The sequence below is a fragment of the Schistocerca serialis genome, chromosome 7, assembly GCF_023864345.2.
Source record: "Schistocerca serialis cubense isolate TAMUIC-IGC-003099 chromosome 7, iqSchSeri2.2, whole genome shotgun sequence".
Taxonomy (NCBI): domain Eukaryota; kingdom Metazoa; phylum Arthropoda; class Insecta; order Orthoptera; family Acrididae; genus Schistocerca; species Schistocerca serialis.
The window spans coordinates 22,013,120-22,040,212 of NC_064644.1; the positions used below are offsets into that span (position 1 = coordinate 22,013,120).

Below are 27,093 nucleotides of genomic sequence, written 5' to 3' on the forward strand. Positions count from 1 at the left end.
TGCAAACATTAAAAAACGTTTAACTATTCTACTTCTACAATACCACTAAAAATTGAAGTATGCGTACGTCGTTCTATAAAAAAAACCGTAATTACTTTGTCGTTTCAGGTTGATGAACCAAGTATAGGCCATACAGCAAAATACGTACGTTTTCTGTGTTAGTGCTCGTCAGAGGACTTGTTTTTATGTCCGCAGCCCTTTGTATACAGTGTGTCCCATGTATTTAGTGTCAAAACATACAGACGAGAAATGACGCTAAACTGAGGATTTTGACAAAAAAAAAAGGTCGGAAATTTACATATAGGGAAGTTCTGTATCTTGGAATGAGCGCATTATGAAAACTAATTACGCCTCATAAAGAGCATCTGCTTGCAGCACCTATGTTGGTGGTGCTATCGTAAAAACAATAGACAATTATGACGTATTCATCGTGTTCTTGAGAATTATGTACAGTTCGTTGCTGCTTGTAGAAAATGGTGCATTATTCGCTGTCTCCCAATTAATGTACGATGCAACGGCATGCAGTGCCCAGAGAGCTAAACGAATGTACAGAGAAAGTTTCGCAACAGGTATGATCCTGACAAAGAAACTAATTATCGTGGACAGATGTAGCGAGGAGTTGCATCGTGCAAGCCACAGAGAGCTGGCCAATCTCTATGGAAATTGTGCGCGCAACAGAATATGACGAGATTGTTTTGGAGCGTGTGGTAGAAGGTACGTCAACGAGCGCCCGTCAACTTCTCCGCGAAAAGCACACTTTTAATAATGTTTATGAGCGAAAACATTGCGACCACGCCCACTGCGAGAGTATGCCGCCTGGTGGCGTTGCAAGCACGTGACGCGGCAAGGAAAGAATACAGAGTGAGGCTACTAAACCGTGGTCCAAAATTCTAAACATTGACCTTTCAGAAATGTTAGTCTCTAGAGAAAGTTTGCGTAAGGGCTTGGTTGGGCTGGCTACCATCGCTCCCTGGACGAAGATGATACACTCTGCATTTCGTGCTGACCTGTTTATACCGCTGTTTCCCATCTTCTTCGTTCCTCAGTGGAATATCGGGACGCCACTGATTAATCTGCGAAAAAAAGAAACCAGAAAGACCCATTTAATGCTAATATCTGTTTGCCTCAGCTTGTATAAGCGGAGCAGAGACGACTGGGGAATTATTATAGCAACGATACGAGCCGCAAATGGGGACATTAACTAACATACTCTAACCGATTTTGCCTAGGGGCAGACTGTTACGATCTGGAGCCTGGTCGGCCTTCACATTCGTCTGTCTTGAGGATCTGTTGAAGGTGACTGAATGACGGTGCAGTTGCGAGTAGGCGACTGGGTATTGAATATCCACGCCCGATCGGAGGCTTACCCGCTCGGTAAAGCAGGATAGGCGGCGGTCTTCGGCACATCTGCCGAAGGAGTGCAGCGCTAGTGCAGGCACGAGTGTTTCTTAGCACACCGTTCAGGGCATGTTGTTGGACACGGGGCTCAACAACGGGCGGTCGCTGCGTATTCCATTACAACTGCGGTGGGTGCGGTATCAACGATATTGGATCGCGCATCAGTGGAAACGTGTCGCGTGGTCAAATGAATCCCGCTTGTTGTGAACACCTGATTGCTGCTCGTGTCCTGGTACGCCGTCATCCAGGCGAACGGCTGCTAGAAACAAGTACTGCGTCGCGGACGCAGGCCGGTGGAGGCGGTATTATGCTGTGCGCACGTTTACCTGGGCTCTGCGTCCCGTCGTGCTTGATGTGTTTCCCAACGGCGGTGGCATCTTCCAGCAGGATAACTGCCTGTGTCACAAGGCCAGAATAGTGCCACAGTGCTTTGAGGAGCGTGACAGTGACTTAACGTTCTTTTCTCGGTCACAACATTCGCCCACAAACCACCGGCTCTCAATTAACTGGAAGTGCGTGACCTGTGCCGCTGAACACCTCCAGAAAGCTAGCAAGGACTTACGTTGTGGCTCATCAGTGTAATGCAGAGTAGAAAGTACCGGCAAAGGTAGCAGTTTCAGTTCTACCGTAAACAGCGTGTGCCATCGATAGGAGCTGAGTGATTTTGAACTAGTGTACAGTTCTGTCAGTGGATTGCGTTGTAATGCATGTATTGGCACTGCCAGTCGTCGCTTTCGATAGCTACTATGTGGTTAACTTGTTGCTGTAAGGTGCGCTTTATTTTCATAAAAAATATTGCATTTCCGCCCATTAGTTCTTTTGTCCAAAGTACAGGGTGCATGGAAAAGAATCATCCGATTTAAAACATTATGTTATTTGAGATATGTGCGTGAACAACGTCCTGTTGGAAAGAGCGGACTCTCGAGTCTTACATGGTTCCCGCTAGGTAGCAGCCGTGCGCGCCTACTTCAGTTCTAGTAAAAATAGTGTCGGGACAACAGAAAGCGTTGTGTGTTGCACGTTTTGTGCACTGCGGGTCAGTAATAACTGTTGAGCGTGACTTCCGTACTAGGTATGGTGTGGATCCTCCTACAGCGCAGAGAATTAGACGATGACGTGAAAAATAAAGAGAAACAGGTTGTTGATGTGAAGGCATATCGCCGCCGGGCCGGTCCCGAGCGTCTGACACAGACGTCGAGCGCATCCCCCATAGTTTCACAAGGAGTCCGCACAAACCCGTTCGCTGTGCAGCTCGACAGCTCAACATGCCTCCTTCCGTTCAAAATTCAGCTACTACAAGCTTTTCGTGAAGCTGACAAACTAGAACGTGTGGAGTTCTGTAATTTAGTTTTAGGCAAGATGGAGGATTACAGTTTTCTTCCACACTTAGTGTTTAGTGACGAGGCAAAATTCCATTTAAATGGAAAGGTGGACCCTCGTAATGTGAGAATATGGGATACGGAACGGCCACATATTGTACAAAATGAGAGGGGCTCTCCGAAATTCAATGTGTTTCGTGCAGTATCACGAGAAAAGGTGTACAGTCCATTTTTCTTTGCCGAGAACACTGTTACAGGTAGCACATATCCCGATATGCTTCAGAACTTTCTTTTCCCGCAGTTGGAGATTGATTCGAACGACTTCATTTACCAACAGGATGGAGCACCACCCACCAACGGGATGGAGCACCACCACACTGGCATTTGGTGGTGCAGGAATTTTTAAATCAAAGGGTTACTGAACGCCGATCGGTCGCACTGGAGCAAATGATTCAGCCTTACCTTAGAGGCATCCAAGGTCACCGCGCCTGACTATGTGTGAAAATTTTTTGTGGGGGTTTATAAGAAAATGTTCAAATGTACGTGAAATTTTATGGGACTTAACTGCTAAGGTCATCAGTCCCTAAGCTTACACACTACTTAACCTAAATTATCCTAAGGACAAACACCCACACCCATGCCCGAGGGAGGACTCGAACCTCCGCCGGGACCAGCCGCACAGTCCATTGCTGCAGCGCCCGAGACCGCTCGGCTAATCCCGCGCGGCGGTTTATAAGAGATTCTGTTTATATGCCTCCGTTACCAACAACAGTAAATGAACTGAGGCATCGCGTAACAGCAGCTGTGGAAGCTGTAACCTCGTCATGCTCGCTGCTCGTCATGCTCTGTTTCACAGAGGAAGACTGCACTGTAGTTCCTTCTCTAGATTGTCGCACAGATGACAGAATGGTAGATATCGAAATAGACGACAGAGGGATAGAGAAACAATTAAAATCGCCCAAAAGAGGAAAAGCCGCTGGACCTGATGGGATACCAGTTCGATTTTACACAGAGTACGCGAAGGAACTTGCCCCCTTCTTGCAGCGGTGTACCGTAGGTCTCTAGAAGAACGTAGCGTTCCAAAGGATTGGAAAAGGGCACAGGTCATCCCCATTCTCAAGAAGGGACGTCGAACAGATGTGCAGAACTACAGACCTATAGATCTAGTCGCTTATGAGCTCTGCTACATCCATGTACTAGTTTTTATTTACATGACAAACCCTATTTTCAGGGCTATATTTTATTTTGGACTAATGGATCTATGCAGATATTTGTAAAAACGACAATTATACATCATTCCATATTAATGTAATACTGCCGCCTTCTGAAGAAGACAGGTTTAAATCTGTCGAAACCTAGGTAAAGATTACTTTATCCATTGCAACTGGTCGGCTGTTTTTAGTCTTATTACGAGGAACCGTTGCTGTTGCGCAGCTATGTTTAAAATACTGAGACCTATATCTCTAACGTCGATCAGTTGTAGAATTTTGGAACACGTATTATGTTCGAATATAATGACTTTTCTGGAGACTAGAAATCTACTCTGTAGGAATCAGCATGGGTTTCGAAAACGACGGTCGTGTGAAACCCAGCTCGCGCTATTCGTCCACGAGACTCAGAGGGCCATAGACAGGGGTTCCCAGGTAGATGCCGTGTTCCTTGACTTCCGCAAGGCGTTTGATACAGTTCCCCACAGTCGTTTAATGAACAAAGTAAGAGCATTTGGACTATCAGACCAATTGTGTGATTGTTGAAGAGTTCCTAGATAACAGAACGCAGCATGTCATTCTCAATGGAGAGAAGTCTTCCGAAGTAAGAGTGATTTCAGGTGTGCCGCAGGGGAGTGTCGTAGGACCGTTGCTATTTACAATATACAAAAATGACCTTGTGGATGACATCGGAAGTTCACTGAGGCTTTTTGCAGATGATGCTGTGGTGTATCGATAGGCTGTAACAATGGAAAATTGTACTGAAATGCAGGAGGGTCTGCAGCGAATTGACGCATGGTGCAGGGAATGGCAATTGAATCTCAATGTAGACAAGTGTAATGTGCTGCGAATACATAGAAAGACAGATCCCTTATCATTTAGCTACAAAATAGCAGGTCAGCAAGTGGAAGCAGTTAATTCCATAAATTATCTGGTAGTAGGCATTAGGAGTGATTTAAAATGGAATGATCATATAAAGTTGATCGTCGGTAAAGCAGATCCCAGACTGAGATTCATTGGAAGAATCCTAAGGAAATGCAATCCGAAAACAAAGGAAGTAGGTTACAGTTCGCTTGTTCGCCCACTGCTTGAATACTGCTCAGCAGTGTGGGATCCGTACCAGATAGGGTTGATGGAAGAGATAGAGAAAATCCAACGGAGAGCAGCGCGCTTCGTTACAGGATCATTTAGTAATCGCGAAAGCGTTACGGAGATGATAGATAAACTCCAGTGGAACTCTCTGCAGGAGAGACGCTCAGTAGCTCGGTACGGGCTTTTGTTGAAGTTTCGAGAACGTACCTTCACCGAGGAGTCAAGCAGTAAATTGCTCCCTCCTACGTATATCTCGCGAAGAGATCATGAGGATAATATCAGAGAGATTAGAGCCCACACAGAGGCATACCGACAATCCTTCTTTCCACGAACAGTACGAGACTGGAATAGAAGGGAGAACCGATAGAGGTACTCAATGTAGCCTCCGCCACACACCGTCAGGTGGCTTGCGGAGTATGGATGTAGATGTAGATGTAGTGTGGTAACGATCTGAATACCTCATTGACATATGCCGTACATCTCAAGGGGGCATATTGAACACCTATGAAAAGTTATCAAGAAAAGAAAGTTTTTGAGTTTCCCATTCATCGAAAAACAAAATTCATTGTATACGTTTATTAGTTTCAGAAATATAGACAAGTCAAAACGGATTATTATTTTTGATGTACCCTGTACTTTACTTAGGACGTTCTGTCATCCGCATAACCTCGATTTTAACGTTTTGGGACACCCTGTACTCGACAAGAAGCAGTTGTGTTCAGAGAGATCACGTTGTCAGCGTAATGCAGCCGGTTAGCGCCTTTTAAAGGGGTGACTAGTATTTTGTTCGGTAAGCCTGAAGTAAGGGCAGGGCAAGCTGTGCTGCCGCCTCCGCTGCGCCCCCCGACCCCGGGCCAGCCAGTGCTGGGAGCTGGGATCGCCGCCGCCGCCACATTAATTACCGCAGCGGCCCGTGTACGCGGGCCAATTACCGAAAGCGAACCGCATAAACATGTCGGCGTCCGGCGCCGGATCGGGTTTTCCCCGGCCCTCCCACCGCAGTCGCCGGGCGCGGGAAACACCTGGACCAGCCTGCCGATGCCCCCCTGACGGATCGCCGCTCCGTGGATTTACGCGGCCGCCCGCCTCCTGTGCCCATCTAATGGCAGCCGATCGCCAACTAATGGGGCTCCGGTTTCGTTCGAAATGCCACGAAAACGGCCAGTTAGGGAGGTGCCTCTCCCCTCCGTTTACGGCGACACTGGCTTTCACATTCCAACCCGAGAGCTGCGTCCAGCTATGAACTTCCCCGGGAAGCGCCGAGGAAATCGTGATTCACCAGTCCACTAGCTGTCGGCAGCGTTCCCTACTTCGCCTTCTTTCCAAGAAGGATGTTGCTCGAGTCGCTACTTTTCCTGATACTCGAGAAATGGAGCTGCCAGGCTCTTAATTTATCGGAAGAGAAAGGCTACTCCTGGAGTTGTCGGGTGCCCAGAACCGGGCTTAAGTTTTAAGCCATGTGGCTGTGACTTAGAAAACATTACAAAGCGAATAGGAAAGTAATTAGATTTTCTACTGAGTAAGTACACTAGCAGCATAGAGATGGCGAGTAAAACGTTTTCTGTGACCCAAGTAACGCAGTGATTGTTTTTTTGATTTCGTTGAGGTATTAAAAGCTTTTCTACTGGAAACTCCTTATGTAATTTATAATAGTACTAAGTAGGCAAAATTCTTCTTAACACAATGTAGAGATTTCATTTACGAAACATTCTCCATCGGTACAGGAAATATGTTATGTAGTAAGTGTGTGAGGTTATTCGGTATAAAAAATGTGTGTTCAGTATCCAAAATAGAACCCCTTTAACGGTAAACGATCTTGGCCAGCAACCCCCACTTGAGAGTGCAAAACATACAGAACTTAATGCAACCAGCTCGCAAATAGGTCGCATAGAACGGACGCAAACAAATGCTCCAGATGAAGCAGACCTTACACAGGGGGAATGTGAAAACCGAAGAACGTAATTTTGTTTATAAAGCCACAATAAATACTGTGTCGCACTTGAATTTTCATTAAATAAATTATTGTGATTGTAGCTTGTATTTTTTATGTATGAAATCTTTTTGCTAAAAATAAACAGAACAACTGCTTTGTGGCAAGAAGGAGGTAACTGCAACAGTGAGAAGTGTATCGTGAGATCCAGAAGATAAATATATTTGTGAGCACAAATACTGCCCTGATAGGTAAAAATCATTAAGAAACACTGCCAAAAAAACAAAACTTTCTCAGAACTTAGAATTCTGATTATTAAAAAGGTTTTTTATGTGTACCGGAGATTTTGAAAACTCGACTTTACTCTGTTTTGCAGAAAATGGGTTCTAATGCCTCTTAGCACTATGGGACTTGACATCCGTCATCAGTCCTCTAGACTTAGAAATACTTAAACCTAACTAACCTAAAGATATCACACACATCCATGACCGAGGCAGGATTCGAACCTGCGACCGTACAGCAGCGCGGTTCCGTACTGAAGCGCCTAGAACCGTTCGACCACAACGGCCGGCTCTGTTTTGTAGCAAACCCTGGAATTGTGAAACCACTTCAATAGTACCCATTTCCTGTAGAAACGATAATACCGTTTTCGTCCCTACGGTAGAGAAAAGTGAGCAGTACAAAGTAGAGGAAGGCCGACACGTTTAGCTAAGTGTAGATGAAGCCCACACAAGCTGAGCAGTCGGGACAAGCGCGCAAATCCTGTCCGCCATCGTGAGTAGCTGTTCGCAGATCACGATTCACTGCCGGCCACCCTCATCGATACCGATCCGTTGCCCTTCACGATTTAGGCCGAGCGGGGTGGTCCCGTGGTAAGAGAACGGCGTCCGCCCGCCCAGCTACAGGTTTTCCGTGTGGTTTTATTGAAGAGTAAAAAACTAAGCTCCACTGTTAGGCGCTGAAGACACGCCATGTCGACCGGTCGCCGTGTGCGCTCCAGACCACACGTCAAATTATTTGTACAGAGTACACTGAAGGGAAACTGCGGCGAGCAGAATGTTGCCGAAGACGACATTCAAGAGTTATTGCTAAAGGACACAATTTAGTGGCATACGGCTGCGATGATTATGGTATTTACGAATAATGCCGTCTACATCGGTAAGTGATTTTATTTTCATTTATTATATTTTACGCAACTTTGTGAGGCTACTCTCATGATCAGACCCTGTCAGTAGCCGTAAGACCGTACTCTTCAAAGCTGAAACTTCTGGAATATAGTTAACTGTCAGTATACTACAAATCCAATGCCGTTACTGCGTGTCAGCGATCAGTTCGGCTCGAGAATTTACACTAGTGAGCCTATAAATGCCAGCCGAGAGGCGGACCTAGTTGTGGATCAGTTCTTACGATTTCAAGTCGTGTATGCATAAAAAAATATCCCCGAGGGAATTCAAAACTGCAAACACTACAATTTAAATTACCAAACACGACTTCAAAAAATGTGTGTGTATTCCTAAGGGACAAAACTGCTGAGGTCATCGGTCCCTAGACTTAAAACTACTTAAAATATCTTATGCGAAGAACAACAGCACACACACCCATGCCCGAGGGAGGTCTCGAAACTCCGGTGGGAGGGGCCGCGCAATCCGTGACATGGCGCCTCAAACCGCGCGGCAAACACAGTTTCACAGAAGTGCTGTGACTCATATTTGCTAGGGGATTTCTGGCATTTGCGTTACAACGAAGGGAAACTTTTCGCGAACATTGGTCAGAAGCGGCAGAGATGAGAACTGTTTTTGATTTAATTCCGAGACAGTATGTCCTAGATAAAAATACAAAAACTTAGTGTATGTGTTAGTGTATCTCTTTGTGTGTACAGAGTAGACTGGATGACTGGCTCGACATCTGGAGTGTAGCCACGAGACTGCGATGCGATCGACTGCGTCTCTTGAACAACACGCACATGGGAACTTTACTGAAATACGACAAGTATTCATTATGTCTGCTCAGCTGTTATACAACGAAACATTGCAACATCGTGGGTACTGAATCGCAGCACGTTTATGGAATAATGTTACGAATTAAACTTGTTATTTTCGGCGCTCTCCATGTCATTTTTGTACGTAAGTGCCTGCGTGTCTCGCATTCTGTCCCGGGTAGAGGCGGGGATTTTTCGTCGCTCCAGTCCCTCCATGACGGCCCCAGGTCCACTCATCCCGTTGTCTAAATAATTGCTCGGGAGCATCTCCCGGGGTGGGGAGAGGCCAGGGTGGGGGACCGGATTGGAGGCCTGCAGTCTACCGGCAGTCGGGACAATTGTCCGGCCAGGGGCTTGCGGCACAGACTTTACCTTGTCCTGAAACACGAGAAAAATCTTATTCACTGCTAACACCACTTCTCGGCTGGCACTTGCACCAGACTAAAATTGCGAGCCGAAGTGGTAGTTGATATTTGCGTTCCGTAGGACTTCCTGTGTGTTGATACTAAGCTAAGCTAAACTAAGCGCATTAATTACGTTTCTTGACTAGTTATTGTTCTTAGTTGCAAGGTCCGATGTGGCAATAGCCTAATTATGTTACACGAGATAATGTAATAAACGCATAAAAATTAATGACCTGTATGGGCGAGATTAACATTGAAGTTCAACAGCGGTGATAAAGTGTTGGTAGGACAGGTGGTGCAATTTAGGTGCGCCGTTGGTAAAAGTAGAAACGGGTCACGCCATTTTCGTTTGACCCCCTCTGGCAGCGTGCTACGGTACTGATTTCATCGTGTAGCACGACTCCCGCAAACAAAGAAACAAAATAACTACGTAACTTTTTTTTCGATATGATAATTAAGAATTTGTCACTGCCAGTCGTATATGTCAAAGGAGTAAAACGATATGGTCACACGTTCTCCGGATATACGATCATTGTTGGTGATTATTTGCGAAATTAACTTACAGAGCCAGTACTAAAGTACAATGGTAATAGGTAACTGTAGCTCTATTCCCGTATTACTTAATAGAGCGAGCGTGTGAGATTGGTGCGAAACCATCCTTCGGACGCCGGCCCAGCTCGAAACAGACTGGCAGCATCTGGTACCCACGTTCCACTCTTTCTTCTTTCACGTCATGTATGTACTTTGGAAGTCATATGACAACAGGCAGATGATTGATGATTCAGTGACGGCAGAGCAAAAGAAAAAAGTGAAAGTAAGAAATGAATTAAATCAATAGTTAGGTAGTTCGCTGCTCGGTACGGTAGAAAAATGGCCACTTGCAAACGTTTCGCCCAAGAATTATTGATTTTCTTACGCGTCTATTCTACCCGTACTAACCAGTGACATATTCAGAATGCCAGGTGTAGCAAACACTGTCGGGATCGGCGTCTCGGCTACAGTAGATCTACGCGCGTCCTGTGCAGGTATTTTAGAACACGAAATGTCAGAGCGACCAAAGTCGAAGCTAAGTGCACTGGAAGATAAATAACTGATTTATAAAGCGGAGGCGACGTTCCGTAAATCAGGACAGCCCGTGTGAGGCAGGTTGCCAGACAAGGCGAGGCGGCTGTCGTTCCATCGCCGGAGGGGAGGGGTCAGTGGTTAGTTATTTCGCTGCTCGCCGCGCCACGATCAACGCGTGTTTATTTAAACTATCTTTCCTCGTGACTAGCGGCCCTGCCTCGGCTTTTAGTTCGGCTCTGTTTTTCAAACATGCGGTGGAAGGGCGTACGCGCGCTTAAGCGCATAACCCTGTTTCTCGATGCTTCGAAACGTAACGACAGCAAAGAACGTTTTATACGTACACCATTTTGCAATTGTTTATAGGAGCCAAGGGAAAACAGCAAATAGGATGTGGTATCCACAAGTTCCTAAAATCTGCATTTTCGCGATAAATGGTTTACGAATGCGCTAAAATATCGCTGTACCCTCCTGACGTCCTTTTCGAACCACTACGGCAAGTGGCTGCGAGCTCAGTGCTTTGGAGAAAGTTGTTGCTCACTGGTGGGCATATTTCCATCGTCGTGTTTCCCTGAATTTGCGGTTTCGTCACGACTAACCTGAAAGAGCGGCTTGTCTGTGTAAAGTTTTGTTTTAAACTTGAGAAAATCGTTGTAGAAATGCACCAAATGTTGAAACAAGTTTTTGAAGCAACGCTTTAGATCAGACATACACTTACGATTCGTGTAAGCGTTCCGAAAACGAGCGAGATCGACGTATGACGACGACCGTTCCTGTAGGCCGTCAACTGGTATCAGTATTGTCGAGAAAGTGAGGGATCTGATTCTGTAAGAACATCCGAGACCTCTGAAACACCTCGGGAATAAGTTACGGTACATGTGGACGTATTCTGCCATATTAACAGCAGATGAGGAGGATTACGGCGAAGTTTGTTCCTCGAAGCTCCAAGACCGTCAGAGGCAGCATGGCGTAGAAGTATACAGAGAACTTGAAGAACTGCCTCAAGACGCTCCAAATTTTCTTTCTAAGGTTTTCACTGGCGATTAATGTTAGGTTTATGACTTAGACCCTGAAATTACGCAGAAACTGTCGCAGTGGAATACCTGTAGTCCTCCTCATTATACTCCTCGACTAGAAAAAGATCGTGAAACCAGGAGTAACCTGTAGTCCTTCTTTATCGTAATTGTCCGCAGAAATGGTTCATCGTTCTCAGTCAGACGGTGAATAAGCCACATACGTGGCTTACGAACGACTGACTGCTCTGCATCATGACAGTGCACGACCGCATGCGGGTAACATTATTCAGGAATTTTTTCGTTTAGAGAAAGCGGCTTCTTCCTCTGTGCCAGTGCAAATAATCATGTTAAAGGACGAAGATTTGAGACAATGTATGAAATTCTACCGGATTCACAGAAGATACTAAGTACTCAAGAAAAAAAGACCTCCAGTATGCATTTGCAAAAAGTGTCAGAAACGTTGACATCAGTTCGTTCGCTCCCAAAGGGGCTGCTTTGAAGATGATGGTGCAGAATAAGATCGAGGTAACACGTCGTAATTTTAATTAGTATATTGCGGGAACTTGTGCTTTCCACCCTGTACATTAGCAGTGGCACGGTCATGACCAAGTCTGCCTTCTAGGCTTTTTCGATTTGGCCTGTTCATGTTCTTGTATGCTGACAAATAAATTTGTTTTTCCATGGGATACATCTTGAGCAAACACAGTAAATTTTTTCTTCTTCTACCCAGACACGTTTAGCTGAAGGTACAGCTTCATCTGTGGTTAATAAGAAATAATTTAAAAACCCACTAAGGCTGTCTGAAACGAAACATGTCTGAGTAAAAGAAGAAAAAAAGTGTGTTTACTCAAGGCAGATCCCATTCAAAAACAAATTTAAAATGAATATACATATAAATAGTTACCCCGTATTGACCAAGACATCCCATTCTAGACATTAGCGTGCACGTTTGACTATATACACTTGATATTTCCACAGCCATGTCTCTTCAAAAACATTTCTTAAGTCTGTAGGGTCGCTATGTGGCTCGGTATGTTCTTCTTCGTGGCGGTGATTTACTGTTTCGCTTGGACATTATAGCCTAGTCAAATCCGTCGTGTGATTGCTGTTGCACTGTCGATCAGCTGAATGAAATGCGCTTGAGAAACATTTATTTTTATGCCACGAGGTTTCAGATGACGGATGGCGTCGACATCTTGGCACGATGCTTCGGCTGACAACCAGAGTGCCATCTTCAGGCTGGAGGTGGGTGCCTGATTGTCATCAGTGTCGTGCCGGGATGTGGACGTCATGCGGCTGCAATCTCGAAACCTCGTGGAATACTCATTACGCGGTGAAACTTCAAGAATCACAACGTTTGCTTGGGTAAGAACTGCTGAGCGAGGTGGCGCAGTTACCGCCAGGTCGCTTAAGGTGAATGCCGGGACGAGTTCTTTGAAACTGTACGGCCGATTTCCTTTCCCAATCAGAGCCTGTGCTCTGTCTTAGATGATCTCGTCGTCGGCGGTATGTTAAATCATGATTTTCCTTCTTCGATAAGAACTAGATCGGAAATCTGGAATGTAGAAGCCGTAAGAGGTAGTAAAACCACTGCGATTTCAACTTCCACCTCTCTAAAAATGCATAAAGACCATAACGCCTGAAGCGCGGCTCTCTCTGTTTGGGATAAGACGAAGAAAGAAAGAAAAAAGATAAGTTGGCAACAAAAAATTGAGACTGTACCCAGGAAATCACTCCTTCCCTTGCTGTACTAAAATACGGATTTGATGATGGCTTTAAATACTGTTTGTAACCTTTTATAAATTGCATTAATTAAGGGAAGTACCAGCTTGCTGACAGTGAGTAATCCGTTAGGGCACTTCATCATTAGGGCGTTTCAGTCGAGTAATAAATCATCGCTCTCAGAAACCTTGTGGCTTCCTTAATAGGGTTTGTTCCCACTGGCAGAGAGCAACAGCAAAACGACGTACGCAGTATTTGTTGACGTCTTGTTGCCGAGATTTGATTTCCGTCGTGACACTCTTGATTCCTCGTACTGTGCGACTGTTCAGGGATGAGGCCTCTACTAAAGAGAACGCCACGAGAGTTTAGTGCCGCGTTTCTCGGCACTGCATAACTCTGAACTGGACGCAGCCGTTTGGAAACCTGTAAGACGTGATGCCAGGCAATGAAGTTTGTTCTAGAGGCGCTCCGCGTAAGTTGGCAGCAAGGCGCACTGTAACACACAGCAGGTATCGCAGGACAGATATGTTCTTCCTGGCATTATTGTGAACAATATGGATCAAGTTTTGGCGAATTTGTGTCTCTTCATAGTAGTTCGTATTGCTGCTATCACTAAACAGCTGTGGGTAACTGCGATGTGGGCGAAAAACATATTTATTTGTTTTTTCAGAAGAGAGCTTAGTCCTACATTGTGCACAGCAATGGGAGTGCCGAAAGGGGACAGCTGAAAATGTGTGCCCCGACCGGGACTCGAACCCGGGATCTCCTGCTTACATGGCAGACACTCTATCCATCTGAGCCACCGCGGACACAGATGAATAGCGCGACTGCAGGGACTTATCCCTTGCACGCTTCCTGTGAGACTCACATTCCCAACTGTCCACAATTCTACATATGTATTGTTCCTTATAGACATTTGCCCACCCACTCATTACTCGCGCACGCTTTGGCGATTCCCGTAAGAGTTTGGGCAACCTGTGCGCATTCACACAGACGAAGGTCAATGGCTGTGTAGCCTTTAACTATATATACGAAGACAGTAACTTGTTCCCGAAAGAATGTCTATAAGGTACAATACTTATGTAGAATTGTGGACAGTTGGGAATGTGAGTCTCACAGGAAGCGTGCAATGGATAAGTCCCTGCAGTCGCGCTATTCATCTGTGTCCTCGGTGGCTCAGATGGATAGAGCGTCTGCCATGTAAGCAGGAGATCCCGGGTTCGAGTCCCGGTCGGGGCACACATTTTCAGCTGTCCACATCGAGGTGTATCAACAACACCTGTCGGCAGCTGAGGTTGTCAGTTAGTCATCATTTACCCCTTTATATATTATAAATGTTTATATATCAATGTCCAATGGACATAAAGAGATACAAATGGATTTTGTAACTAATACGATTGATCAATTGCCCAATTCTGCCCCTTTTTATGGATATGCGATCTGATATAAATAATGCGAGATGACTGACATCATCTACGTACCAAACACTAGAAGACACTACTTTCAAAGATGATCTGCGGTGGTGTGCAACCTCAGTGGAAATAAAATTTACGTGATGACAGCTGTTTACCTTTATAGGCCTAATAAGCCGAACCAGTTAGCAGTATCACCTTATGTACTGCGTCCGGTGCGTCGGAGTGATGGTTGTCGCACACGTCTGCGACGACGGAGGAACTCCACCCACAAAATATATTTAAAAAAAAGTAATTTTAATAATTAACAGCCTCAGTTGCACCGTTTACCTAGAAATTTACCTAGGTTTCAGTAGGGGTAACCCAACCTTCTTCATAATAACAGTAATTATCGTTTGTCCATAGTGGACATCGTCAATCTAAAACTACGGTCAGTTCGAGTACAGCACTCGCGGCTGCCGCATCGCGGTCGCGAAATGGGGCCGAGGCAGTTCCAGATAAGCTTTGCAGTGTGACGATAATTTATGGATTTGTAGTTTTAGCTTGACGATGTCCACTATGGACAAACGGTAGCTACTATTATTCTGAAGAAGGTTGGGTTATCCCGACTGAAACCTAGGTAAATTTCTAGGTAAACGGTGCAACTGAGGCTGGTAATTATTATTAAAATTAATATTTATAAAGTTGCCGACAGGGCCGCGTAATGTTGAAGATATATATATGTCCTCATTCAAACACTATGACGGCAAAAGACGGTCCTTTGACTAGTATAATCTATTACTGTCATCTCCTCTCTGTGTTCAACAGACAAGAAACGCGAACAAAATTTTTAGAGTTTCCGAAATAGCGGCCGGCCGTCGCTGGATTGTGCTTCAGCGTTCAGGTGCCCCGACCGTCCGTATTGCGTACTTCCTGTGTCAAGCAGGACCAACACACCTGTGCGGGCTTTTCCACCCAGAGCTTGAGTTACGCCTACCGTTTCATTTCCGCTGGCGTTCCAACTTCCACTAGTATAGTCAGTCATTTATTACGCCGTTTTGATAATAAAGACACTCGGTCACCTTTCATGCAATAAACGTTAATAACTATTTACAATGTGTACGTGACAAAGTCAGACTTCTTTAAATATTCGTATATACGATGCACAACCTATCAAATGATACCTAATTCCGGTTGTAAATCACGGCAAAGTGTGTAGATGAGTGCTTGTAAGGTGCGAAATTGTAGCTACCTTACAACTGGACGTAGCATTCAGCAGCATCGCCGTACCGTCGGTGTCGTGTGGTTTGGCGTCGTGTGTGCTGGAGCAGGGGATTGTGTGGGCGCGTAGGCCACGCCGCGACCCCTGCCAGCGCGCCTGACGCCGCCGCCGCCGCCTCCTCGAGCCGCCGCCTCCTCCACTGTGCGCTGCTCTTCTCTTCAGAGGAGGTCGCACTTCCCGCTGCCGCGGCGCAGCGGCTCGCCACTGGCCAACCCCCTCTGCGTCCCTATTCCCAAAGTGTGCTCTACAAAGATCTGGTCAGCTTCAGCACACCGTCATCGTAATATCGCTGCCACGCGCACGACCGCACCATTCGCTGCCACGTTGTGGGGTCGTCCTTCTGGCGGCACACGAGGATGCGGCAAGCAGCAGTGCACCACGTGGCCCTCCAGCCAGTAGCGTTATTCTGCCGCGTCTGCCTGTAGCACGCACTTCGGAAGGAAGGAAGATCAGGCTTTAACGTTCCGCGGACATGGAGGTTATTAGAGACGGCGCACAGACTCGGAAAGTTTCATCGATGGGGAAGGGCGTCGGCCCTGCCCTTTCAAAGGCGCCACACTGGTATTTTCCTGGAACGATTTAGGAAAAATGACGAAAAACCTAAATCCGGATGGCCGGACGTGGATTTGAACCGACGTCCTCCGGAATGCAGGTCCAGTGTGCTTAGCACTACGCCATTTCGCTCGGTACGCACCTCGGGGCGCACGTAGAACATTAGCGTGAATTTTCATACTAGTTTAGGTACCGTCAGGTCACTTACACGTTAGTGTTAATTATGGGAAAACAAACACGACACGTATTACGTTAAGAAGCAACGACAACAGCGAAATAACATAATCTCTAGTGGGGAGATTTAGAAGCAGAAACAAAGGTCTGACGAAACACTGACCCCAGCGTTTGCAGTAACCAGGCAGGGTGGCGAATGGCTAGAGTATGAAGTGTGGGGCATAGAGGACACACGCTGGGGGGGGGGGGGGGGGGGGTCGCCGCAAGGTGTTGTTTGTCTCTCTCGTTGCCTCCTCCTTACGTGCACACCTCTACAGCAGTGTGGGGCCTTTCTTCCAGTGGAAGGAGCCTTGGTCCAGGCTGGAGCTAATGGATTTGCCAGTCCGTAATCCCTGTAAACTGGGTTGCTGTCGGACCCTACTAGGCTGGCTTTTCCATGGAGGCAGCCGTTCTCCAGCACCTGTTACAAATAAGCTCTTGCTCCAGAAAAGTTCTGGCGGCCAGCAGCACTCTCTAGAGGAGCGCTGACAGTGTGAGCATAAAAAGACTGATGGAAGAACTTGGGTCCTGTTACGAGCGTTTTCGGCTATGAGGCATCAGTGGTTGTTGTTAACTATTGATTTCATAGATCTTAGGCACTCTTAAAGATTACATCAACCCCTTCCTATACGGTCGAGGGCAGTCGGCCAAGTGTTCGATCCCGTGAGCTACTGACAACCCCAAAATTGGTGTAATACTGACCTTTCAGCCGAACAGGCTTCGAAGTAGGACGCAACCTCTTCCACCAGTCTTTTCCTGTTCACACTGACAGAACACCTCTGGAGAGTGCCGCTGCCCGCTAGAACTTCTCACGAACTTATTTCTAACAGTTGCTGGAAAACACCTGCCTCCAGGAAGAAGTCAGCCTAGTAGCCTCCGATAGCAACCCAGTTTAGACGGATTCGGGACTGGCAAATCAATTAGCTGAAGGCTGGATGCCTGCTCCTGCATTGCTGTACTGGGATGCACGTAAGGAGGCAGCAGACCAACGAGTTGTGCTCAGAGAGAGACAGTGACCACCTCGCCGCGTCCCCAGTGCGTCCTCTCTGTCCCATGGCTCATTCCCTAGCCGTTCGCTACCCTGCCTGGTAACTGTGAATACCGGGATCACAGTTCCACCGAGCCATTGTTTCTGCTTCTTTCTCCCTACCAGAGTTTCTCATTTCGCTGTCGCTTCTTAATGTAATGCTTGAGTTTGCTTTATACCATCTGTAATGAACACTATGGTGGATAAGTAACCTGACCATAGCTGCGTAATGAGTTGTGATTAACACAGCTATGTCCGTTTTCCGTTCACTCGCCTGGCCATGTATCCTGCTGTCTACCTCCATCCGGCTTAAACACATCTCCAGTAAGTCCGCTTATTCATTTGTTTGTTTCCCTGTCGCTCCCAGTGGTTCCCGGTGTCGCATCTTTGTTGCCTGCTGGGTAACCTTTCGTTTTTGAATTGTTTTCCATTAGCTGTCCATATCTCACCACTCTGAGTCACAACTAGCAATACCTGCTGATTCTAAATTTTCCTTTTTCAGACACTGAAGCTTCATTTTGAAAACCTAATTTTGTTTAGCAAAAGCACCCCAGACTATCTGTAATCATTTGTTTATTTCTTAAGTCCATCCAGCTGTTGTCTTCAACTACCCTAAACTCAAAAACTCAATCAACTCATTGTATAACTTCATAACTAATAATTAACGATGATGTTAAAGAATGCGTTGATAGAGTTTTTGAATTAAGTTCTGTAAATTATTTGTACAACTTTTTTCTTTCAATATACTTAGTCTCGTAATCTTCAGCCAAAAGACGACGCTAGTGTATCATCACTCGACAGCCATCGCAGCCGGCATCGACTTGGACCAGCTTATAGAAGTCGAATATTGCTCCCCGTTTGTAGGTCACCCCCCCCCCCCCTCCCCCCGCCCTTCCCCCTCCCTTCCGCCCACTTGAGTACAGTGCACAGAATGTTCATACAACCATTTGAAACTGTCTATGGTAGGTTCGTATGGATAACACAAAGTTTCGTCACCCGTGATTATTTTTGCCAGAAAAGAATTATCTGCGTTTTACGTTTCAGTCAAGTCGCGGCTGACGTCCACGCGCCGTTGTTTTTGTTTGGGAATCAAGATGTGCGGTACAAGCTGTGCACGCAATTATCTCTTCTTCAGAATGTTACTGAGAATTTCTCGATCATTTGATTTAGAGACGTTCTCCATTTGAGACACAACAACGGTGACACACTACGCCTGCCTACACTTGACCTGTAGTCTGCACGTCGGTCGTTGGCTCAAACCGTCTCCGTTGATAACGCGCTGACGTCGCTTGTACGGCAGGAATGAATCCAGTGTCGGAAATCTTTGGAGGGACAGTGTATGCATCACGGACTGGGACGGGAGGACGACAGGGAAGGTAACTGACCGCGTCTCTGCAGGCCGCCTGCAGGAACCGCGGGAAACCTAACACTGGATGGCTACATGCTGCTTGCAACCCAATCCTTTCGAAAGGGCATCCAGTGCGCCACCTCGACCACTTAGAGTGTCTCACTGGAATACTGAAAGGCAATGCAATTCTGATTTTATACAAGTTGCCCATGTTGCTGGCAGCGCCCTGGTATTTGGTAGCTGCCAAGATCGCATGTTGTAATATTTTTTATTTTGTTTCCTCAGTGACTGGTTTCGACAGAGTGTAGCTATCATCATCGGATCTCCTGGACATAATATTGCTGTGCAGCAATCACACAAACTTAATGAGTGTGCTCTTCTTATGGTTGTGTGATTCATGCACAGTAATATTATTTCCAGGAGATCCGAAGATGATAGCTAGATTCTGTCGAAACGGATCATTGAGGAAATAAAGTAAAAAATATTACAACACGCGATCTTGGCTGTCTAATGTTCTTGGTTACCAATTCTGATTTTACTCTTTTTATTGTGGCACATTGCTTTCTGACTTTTCCACTGGGGGGGGGGGGGGGGGTAAATAAGACAGGCCACCTGAATTATATCCTGAATGAATAAATATATCGGAGTGTAGTTTTCGCCAAGTTGTAGCGGACTATGTGACGTACGTATGTAAATTTAAACGTTTAACGTTTCAACATGTCGAATTATGACACCGACGTATTTTCTGTGTGATATTGGAAAGAGCCTACGAAGAAGACTTCCACAACGTAATAGATGTAGAACTTTATTAGTCAGTGAGAAGGTTCCGCCCTCACCAGAATAAGTCACATAAACGCCAGCCCTACTGTACCAAATATAAGCAGACTCGTAACTGAGATACGGTCCGTCTGTTACTATGACTGTCATAGAAACTGTTCAAAACGTTGACGTTGAGCACTGATACTTGCTATAAACCCATTGTGGATAGCTGAATACGGCAGGTTGAATTTAATTTGGACTTATCGCAGCACAGGCCTGTGTTTACACGACATTTCAAGTTTTTGGGAATCATTGGGATTTCCTTAAAGACCTCGTGCTATAATTTTCTCCGCGCATAAAAGTCCAGAGCTGTTGAGCTTGGTGACCGTGCAGATCGTTTTGTTTCTGCCGAACTACCTGTCCGTGGAACTCTAGATGTTCTTTGGCCGATGCCACTCGCACATTCAATCTACCTCGTATTGACCTCTGGACTGTGTTAAAATGTAGGTTGCATTTCTCTCATCAGTTGCAATTGGTTTTCGTTGTCAGTTTTATTCATCATTATTTCAGTTTCCTGATTTTTTTATAAGATATGTAATCATATATCTTGAGCGCTTCCCGCAGTCAGGATGCTGTGTCAGCATAGAATGGCAACGCATCTCTAACAGTTTGGCTACATCCGCAATAAATGAAAAACGCACCCACTTTTTCTGTTGTCATTGCGTACGTCTTCACGAGTAGGTTGTTTGGTCCATATAAGCGCAGAGCACGACTGATGGCTTTCAAGTGCACCGCCAACCGTATGAGCCGTGCGTGAGCCTCATGTTTTCTTACATTTGGTACGGTAGTACAGAGATTTGCAGGATCTCTCCTCCTGTGTGTGGGACAGTAGTCTGCGGTGCTATCTTTTAAGGTTTGATGGTGTTCTCTTGGAGATCCCTTTCCAATGCCACAGTTACATTTAAAAAAAAAGTCGGTGTCAGAATTCGGCAGTTCTAAATATTCAGATTTACTTGCCTGCGTTAGAAAATTTACAACAATGTCCGCTACAACTTAGCGAAAACCACACTTCGATATATTTTCTCGTTCTTGGTATATTTTGGGTGGCCTGTCTTACATGCGGCACATTGTATATGCTTTTGTGTCACTGCGCGAGTGCCTTAAAAAATAAAACTTGTTTTCTTGTATGTAAAGTGCCTGCAACAGAATATTGCAAGACTAACAAGACTATAGCTGTGCAGGGAAGTCGTGTTGATGCGCACGACTGATATTGGCCGAGCTAGCGCCTGCAGACAGCTTTCTCGTGTCATATGTGTCGTGACCTGAAAAGTTAAAGGGGCACCAATACCATAAAAACCTCTCACACGAGATGCGGGACGCGTAGTTTCCCTATTTCTCCAGAGATACTTATCTCTAGTTATATTGTGAGGGGAACCTCAGAATACCGTTTAATTTTTCCAGCATTTCCTGAAGGCGATGTTGTGCATTTCTAGCGTTGTTTATTACCATATGCTTATAGAATTTCAGAAAGACACTGGCGTAAATATTCTCGTAAATAATAGCAGGGGAAGGATCACAAAATATCTTTGCAGTGAAATATCTTGGCGCATTCTTCAGTTATTTCTCTGTAGTAACTGTCAGGATCTACTCGATAAAGAACTGCTTTAGCACAGCCCTTAGCGATATTTACAAGTTTCTCCGTTTTGAATGAATGTGACGAAACAGTGAGCACTGCTGATGCCTGTTTTTTTGTATTAGACATAATGATAATTAACTACTTTTCTTTCTTAGGCATTCCAAGTGGTAATGTTGCACTTCCATAATAATAGTACTGTTGCTTGTGTTATTCCATCTGAAGTATTGCCTCTTATCACAAAATTTGAACGTTAATTTTCTTCGTGGTTGCAGATACTTGTAAATAGGTGGTGTCAGTTGTTATCGGAACAGCTGTATTATTTGTTCGTAATTTCGTAAATCAGTTTTCATAGCATCGCATATTATTATTTTTGCAAAGCATATATGTGAAAGACAATTAACCAGGATAGGAGAGATCCACTGTGTACGTCGCGTTTGATGATTTGCATGTCTAAATTCAGAAACCCTTCCCCCAGTTAACATTGCACCGAGAGCGTGGTGGCGCAGTGGTTAGCACACTGGCCTCGGATTCGGGAGAACGTCCGGCCATCCTGATTTAGGTTTTCTGTGATTTCCCGGGAGGGTTTTCTGTGATTTTCCGGGAGGGGACTGCCAAGGGGGAGGTTACCATGAGAAAAAGATTGAATAATCAACGAAAGGATAACGTTCTACGAGTCGGGGCGTGGAATGTCAGAAGCTTGAACGTGGTAGGGAAACTAGAAAATCTGAAAAGGGAAATGCAAAGGCTCAATCTAGACATAGTAGGGGTCAGTGAAGTGAAGTGAAGTGGAAGGAAGACAAGGATTTCTGGTCAGATGAGTATCGGGTAATATCAACAGCAGCAGAAAATGGTATAACAGGTGTAGGATTCGTTATGAATAGGAAGGTAGAGCAGAGGGTGTGTTACTGTGAACAATTCAGTGACCGGGTTGTTCTAATCAGAATCGACAGCAGACCAACACCGACAACGATAGTTCAGGTATACATGCCGACGTCGCAAGCTGAAGATGAACAGATAGAGAAAGTGTATGAGGATATTGAAAGGGTAATGCAGTATGTAAAGGGGGACGAAAATCTAATAGTCGTGGGCGACTGGTATGCAGTTGTAGGGGAAGGAGTAGAAGAAAAGGTTACAGGAGAATATGGGCTTGGGACAAGGAATGAAAGAGGAGAAAGACTAATTGAGTTCTGTAACAAGTTTCAGCTAGTAATAGCGAATACCCTGTTCAAGAATCACAAGAGGAGGAGGTATACTTGGAAAAGGCCGGGAGATACGGGAAGATTTCAATTAGATTACATCATGGTCAGACAGAGATTCCGAAATCAGATACTGGATTGTAAGGCGTACCCAGGAGCAGATATAGACTCAGATCACAATATAGCAGTGATGAAGAGTAGGCTGAAGTTCAAGACATTAGTCAGGAAGAATCAATACGCAAAGGAGTGGGATACGGAAGTACTAAGGAATGACGAGATACGTTTGAAGTTCTCTAACGATATAGATACAGCATTAAGGAATAGCGCAGTAGGCAGTACAGTTCAAGAGGAATGGACATCTCTAAAAAGGGCCATCACAGAAGTTGGGAAGGAAAACATAGGTACAAAGAAGGTAGCTGCGAAGAAACCATGGGTAACAGAAGAAATACTTCAGTTGATTGATGAAAGGAGGAAGTACAAACATGTTTCGGGAAAATCAGGAATACAAAAAATGGTTCAAATGGCTCTGAGCACTATGGGACTCAACTGCTGTGGTCATAAGTCCCCTAGAACTTAGAACTACTTAAACCTAACTAACCTAAGGACATCACACACATCCATGCCCGAGGCAGGATTCGAACATGCGACCGTAGCGGTCGTGCGGTTCCAGACTGTAGCGCCTTTAACCGCTCGGCCACACCGGCCGGCCAGGAATACAGAAATACAAGTCGCTGAGGAATGAAATAAATAGGAAGTGCATGGAAGCTAAGACGAAATGGCTGCAGGAAAAATGTGAAGACATCGAAAAAGATATGATTATCGGAAGGACAGACTCAGCATGCAGGAAAGTCAAAACAACCTTTGGTGACATTAAAAGCAACGGTGGTAACATTAAGAGTGCAACGGGAATTCCACTGTTAAATGCAGAGGAGGGAGCAGATAGGTGGAAAGAATACATTGAAAGCCTCTTTGAGGGTGAAGATTTGTCTGATGTGATAGAAGAAGAAACAGGAGTCGATTTAGAAGCGATAGGGGATCCAGTATTAGAATCGGAATTTAAAAGAGCTTTGGAGGACTTACGGTCAAATAAGGCAGAATGGATAGATAACATTCCATCAGCATTTCTAAAATCATTGGGGAAGTGGCAACAGAACGACTATTCACGTTGGTGTGTAGAATGTATGAGTCTGGCGATATACCATCTGACTTTCGGAAAAGCATCATCCACACAATTCCGAAGACGGCAAGAGCTGACAAGTGCGAGAATTATCGCACAATCAGCTTAACAGCTCATGCATCGAAGCAGCTTACAAGAATAATATACAGAAGAATGGAAAAGAAAATTGAGAATGCGCTAGGTGACGATCAGTTTGGCTTTAGGAAAAGTAAAGGGACGAGAGAGGCAATTCTGACGTTACGGCTAATAATGGAAGCAAGGCTAAAGAAAAATCAAGACACTTTCATAGGATTTGTCGACCTGGAAAAAGCGTTCGACAATATAAAATGGTGCAAGCTGTTCGAGATTCTGAAAAAAGTAGGGGTAAGCTATAGGGAGAGACGGGTCATATACAATATGTACAACAACCAAGAGGGAATAATAAGAGTGGACGATCAAGAACGAAGTGCTCGTATTAAGAAGGGTGTAAGACAAGGCTGTAGCCTTTCGCCCCTACTCTTCAATCTATATATCGAGGAAGCAATGATGGAAACAAAAGAACGGTTCAGGAGTGGAATTAAAATACTAGGTGAAAGGATATCAATGATACGATTCGCTGATGACATTGCTATCCTGAGTGAAAGTGAAGAAGAATTAAATGATCTGCTGAACGGAATGAACAGTCTAATGAGTACAGAGTATGGTTTGAGAGTAAATCGGAGAAAGACGAAGGTAATGAGAAGTAGTAGAAATGAGAACAGCGAGAAACTTAACATCAGGATTGATGGTCACGAAGTCAATGAAGTTAAGGAATTCTGCTACCTAGGCAGTAAAATAACCAATGACGGACGGAGCAAGGAGGACATCAAAAGCAGACTCGCTATAGCAAAATAGGCATTTCTGGCCAAGAGAAGTCTACTAATATCAAATACCGGCCTTAATTTGAGGAAGAAATTTCTAAGGATGTACGTCTGGAGTACAGCATTGTATGGTAGTGAAACATGGACTGTGGGAAAACCGGAACAGAAGAGAATCGAAGCATTTGAGATGTGGTGCTATAGACGAATGTGGAAAAATAGGTGGACTGATAAGGTAAGGAATAAGGAGGTTCTACGCAGAATCGTAGAGGAAAGGAATATGTGGAAAACACTGATAAGGAGAAGGGACAGGATGATAGGACATCTGCTAAGACATGAGGGAATGACTTCCGTGGTACTAGAGGGAGCTGTAGAGGGCAAAAACTGTAGAGGAAGACAGAGATTGGAATACGTCAAGCAAATAATTGAGGACGTAGGTTGCAAGTGCTACTCTGAGATGAAGAGGTTAGCACAGGAAAGGAATTCGTGGCGGGCCGCATCAAACCAGTCAGTAGACTGATGACCAAAAAGTGATTTCCCTGAATCGCTTCAGACAAGTGCCGGGATGGTTCCTTTGAAAGGGCACGGCCGATTTCCTTCACCATCCTTCCCTAAAACGAAATTGTGCTCCGTCTCTAATGACCTCGTTGTCGACGGAATGTTAAACGCTATTTTCATCCTCCTCTTTGCCGTACAAAAAGTCTTCCAAACGATCATACGATAAAGCCGCACGCCATAGTTGATTAGTTAAGTATTTTGAAGATATTCACTTTTACTTTCATATCGTCGAAGGGAACAGTCTCATCACCAGTCGTGCCTGCCGAGAGAAGGCTGCGATTAATTTTGTTATGATAGCCACTGACTAAACACCGCGAGTTCCTCAACTCTCTCTTCGGAAGGTATCCATTCTGTTCCTTCTATTAAAATAGGCTGTTCGTGATCAATAGCAAGGTTACCGCAAGCCATTGCTTTTAGATAGTTTATTCACAGCATCGTCATATTTCGAATTCTCGTAAATTAACAGGGTAACGAATGAAGCATAGTGGTCCAGGAAAATTAATATTGGCTTTTATTTCCTAAATTAATTACCTGTTATCGTTTTGCAATCAGTGACTGGAAATGAAAAGACAATATTAAATAGATTTTTGGCATTTAATCCGTTTCTGTTAATGAACATTATAATATGGTGAACACAAGCACCATACCTGTAGTATACCATTTTGATTTCTGGAGGAGTTCAAAGAAGTGGCACGTTCAAGCTGCTTGTAACGTTTTGCTTCTTACAAGGCCCGAAGGGTTACCGAATTCCCTTGGGAAGCCTCTTTCGTCGCCTTCTGATCTCGGCCGGTGCAGCAGTAGATTCCATTTCCAGCGAACTCGAATTTGGCGCCGCGTGGGGTAGTCGCGCCGTCAAAGGTGTCTTCCCACGGTTCGCGCTACCTCCCCGTCGGAGGTTCGAGTCCTACCTCGGGCATGGTTGTGTGTGTCGTCCTTAGCGTAATTTAGTGTAAGTTAGGTTAAGTAGTGTGTAAGCGTAGGGACCAGTGATATCAGCAGTTTGGTCCCATAGGAATTTACCATAAATATCCATTTTTTTCGAGTTTTGCCTCTCCTGGGACGGCATAGTTTGCTGTTGACGTCATTCAGTGATGAAAATTCTTAGCTATCACCTGTCCTCCTTACCGAACAACGTGGCGCAGTGCTTATTCTTGCTGGGCTACGACTTATGAAGAAAAGTGTTCAAACCTTTTCCAGCCATCCAGTTGCAAATTTTCTGTGATTCTCCTGAGTTGCTTAAGGCGATGGTAGCACTGGCTCCTAGGAAAAAGGCACGGGTTATTTCCTTCACCATGCTTTCCAGCCCCAATATTTTTTCCTTCCTATTCTTCATCTTTCTCCAGCTCGCCGTCCTCTATACCAGGGCCGGCCAGGGTGTACCAAACTGCACGGGAGCAGGACGTGCGAGCCGAGGAGCGGCCCGTCTTCGTTTCGCTCGGTACTTCTCAAAAATGCTCGGAAGAGCGCGACGTTTCATTTAGAATTTCGGTGCGGCGTTTTTCGGTCTGCACGACTTTCTCCAGTTCGTCAGGTCGTGGTGTCAGCGCTGCCTCCTTGTGGTATGAAAGAAATTCACAGGTCCAGTGGTTGTTTGCAGTAAAAGAGGCAGTCTAGTGATCTGTCGTCACAAGCCTTTAAAGTAAATGCGAATGACAGGGTAAAAGTATAAGAATTCTCTATTATACGGTATACAGTTGCATAATCGACGGAAACTGCAAAATTGCTATGGACCGACATTACACCATGCAAGAAGAATGAAAAGATTTGGTTAACGATGAAAAAGCAAAAATATTAAAAGATTTAGTTGACGAAGAAAGAGCCAAAAATGACAACGATCGTCAGACGGAGTTCATTGTTCTGCACATCAAGAAGGACTTTATGCTACGTTTGCAGACATGGAGCACGTGATAAAATTGGTGGTACGAATAGTAAATTTGCTGAAGGCGCACCCATTGTTCCACTATTGATTGACCGACGAGTACGGAAACA

At 45.1% G+C, this 27,093-nt stretch overlaps 1 protein-coding gene and 1 non-coding gene across 2 annotated transcripts in view; both read left to right on the forward strand.

The window, feature by feature from the left end:
- LOC126412765 (neurobeachin) overlaps window positions 1-27,093 on the forward strand; it is a 1,487,907-nt gene that overhangs the window by 1,388,169 nt on the left and 72,645 nt on the right. The window lies entirely within an intron of this gene.
- Trnat-ugu (transfer RNA threonine (anticodon UGU)) lies at window positions 14,295-14,368 on the forward strand. The gene has a single exon. It is a non-coding gene; the product is annotated as a tRNA-Thr (tRNA).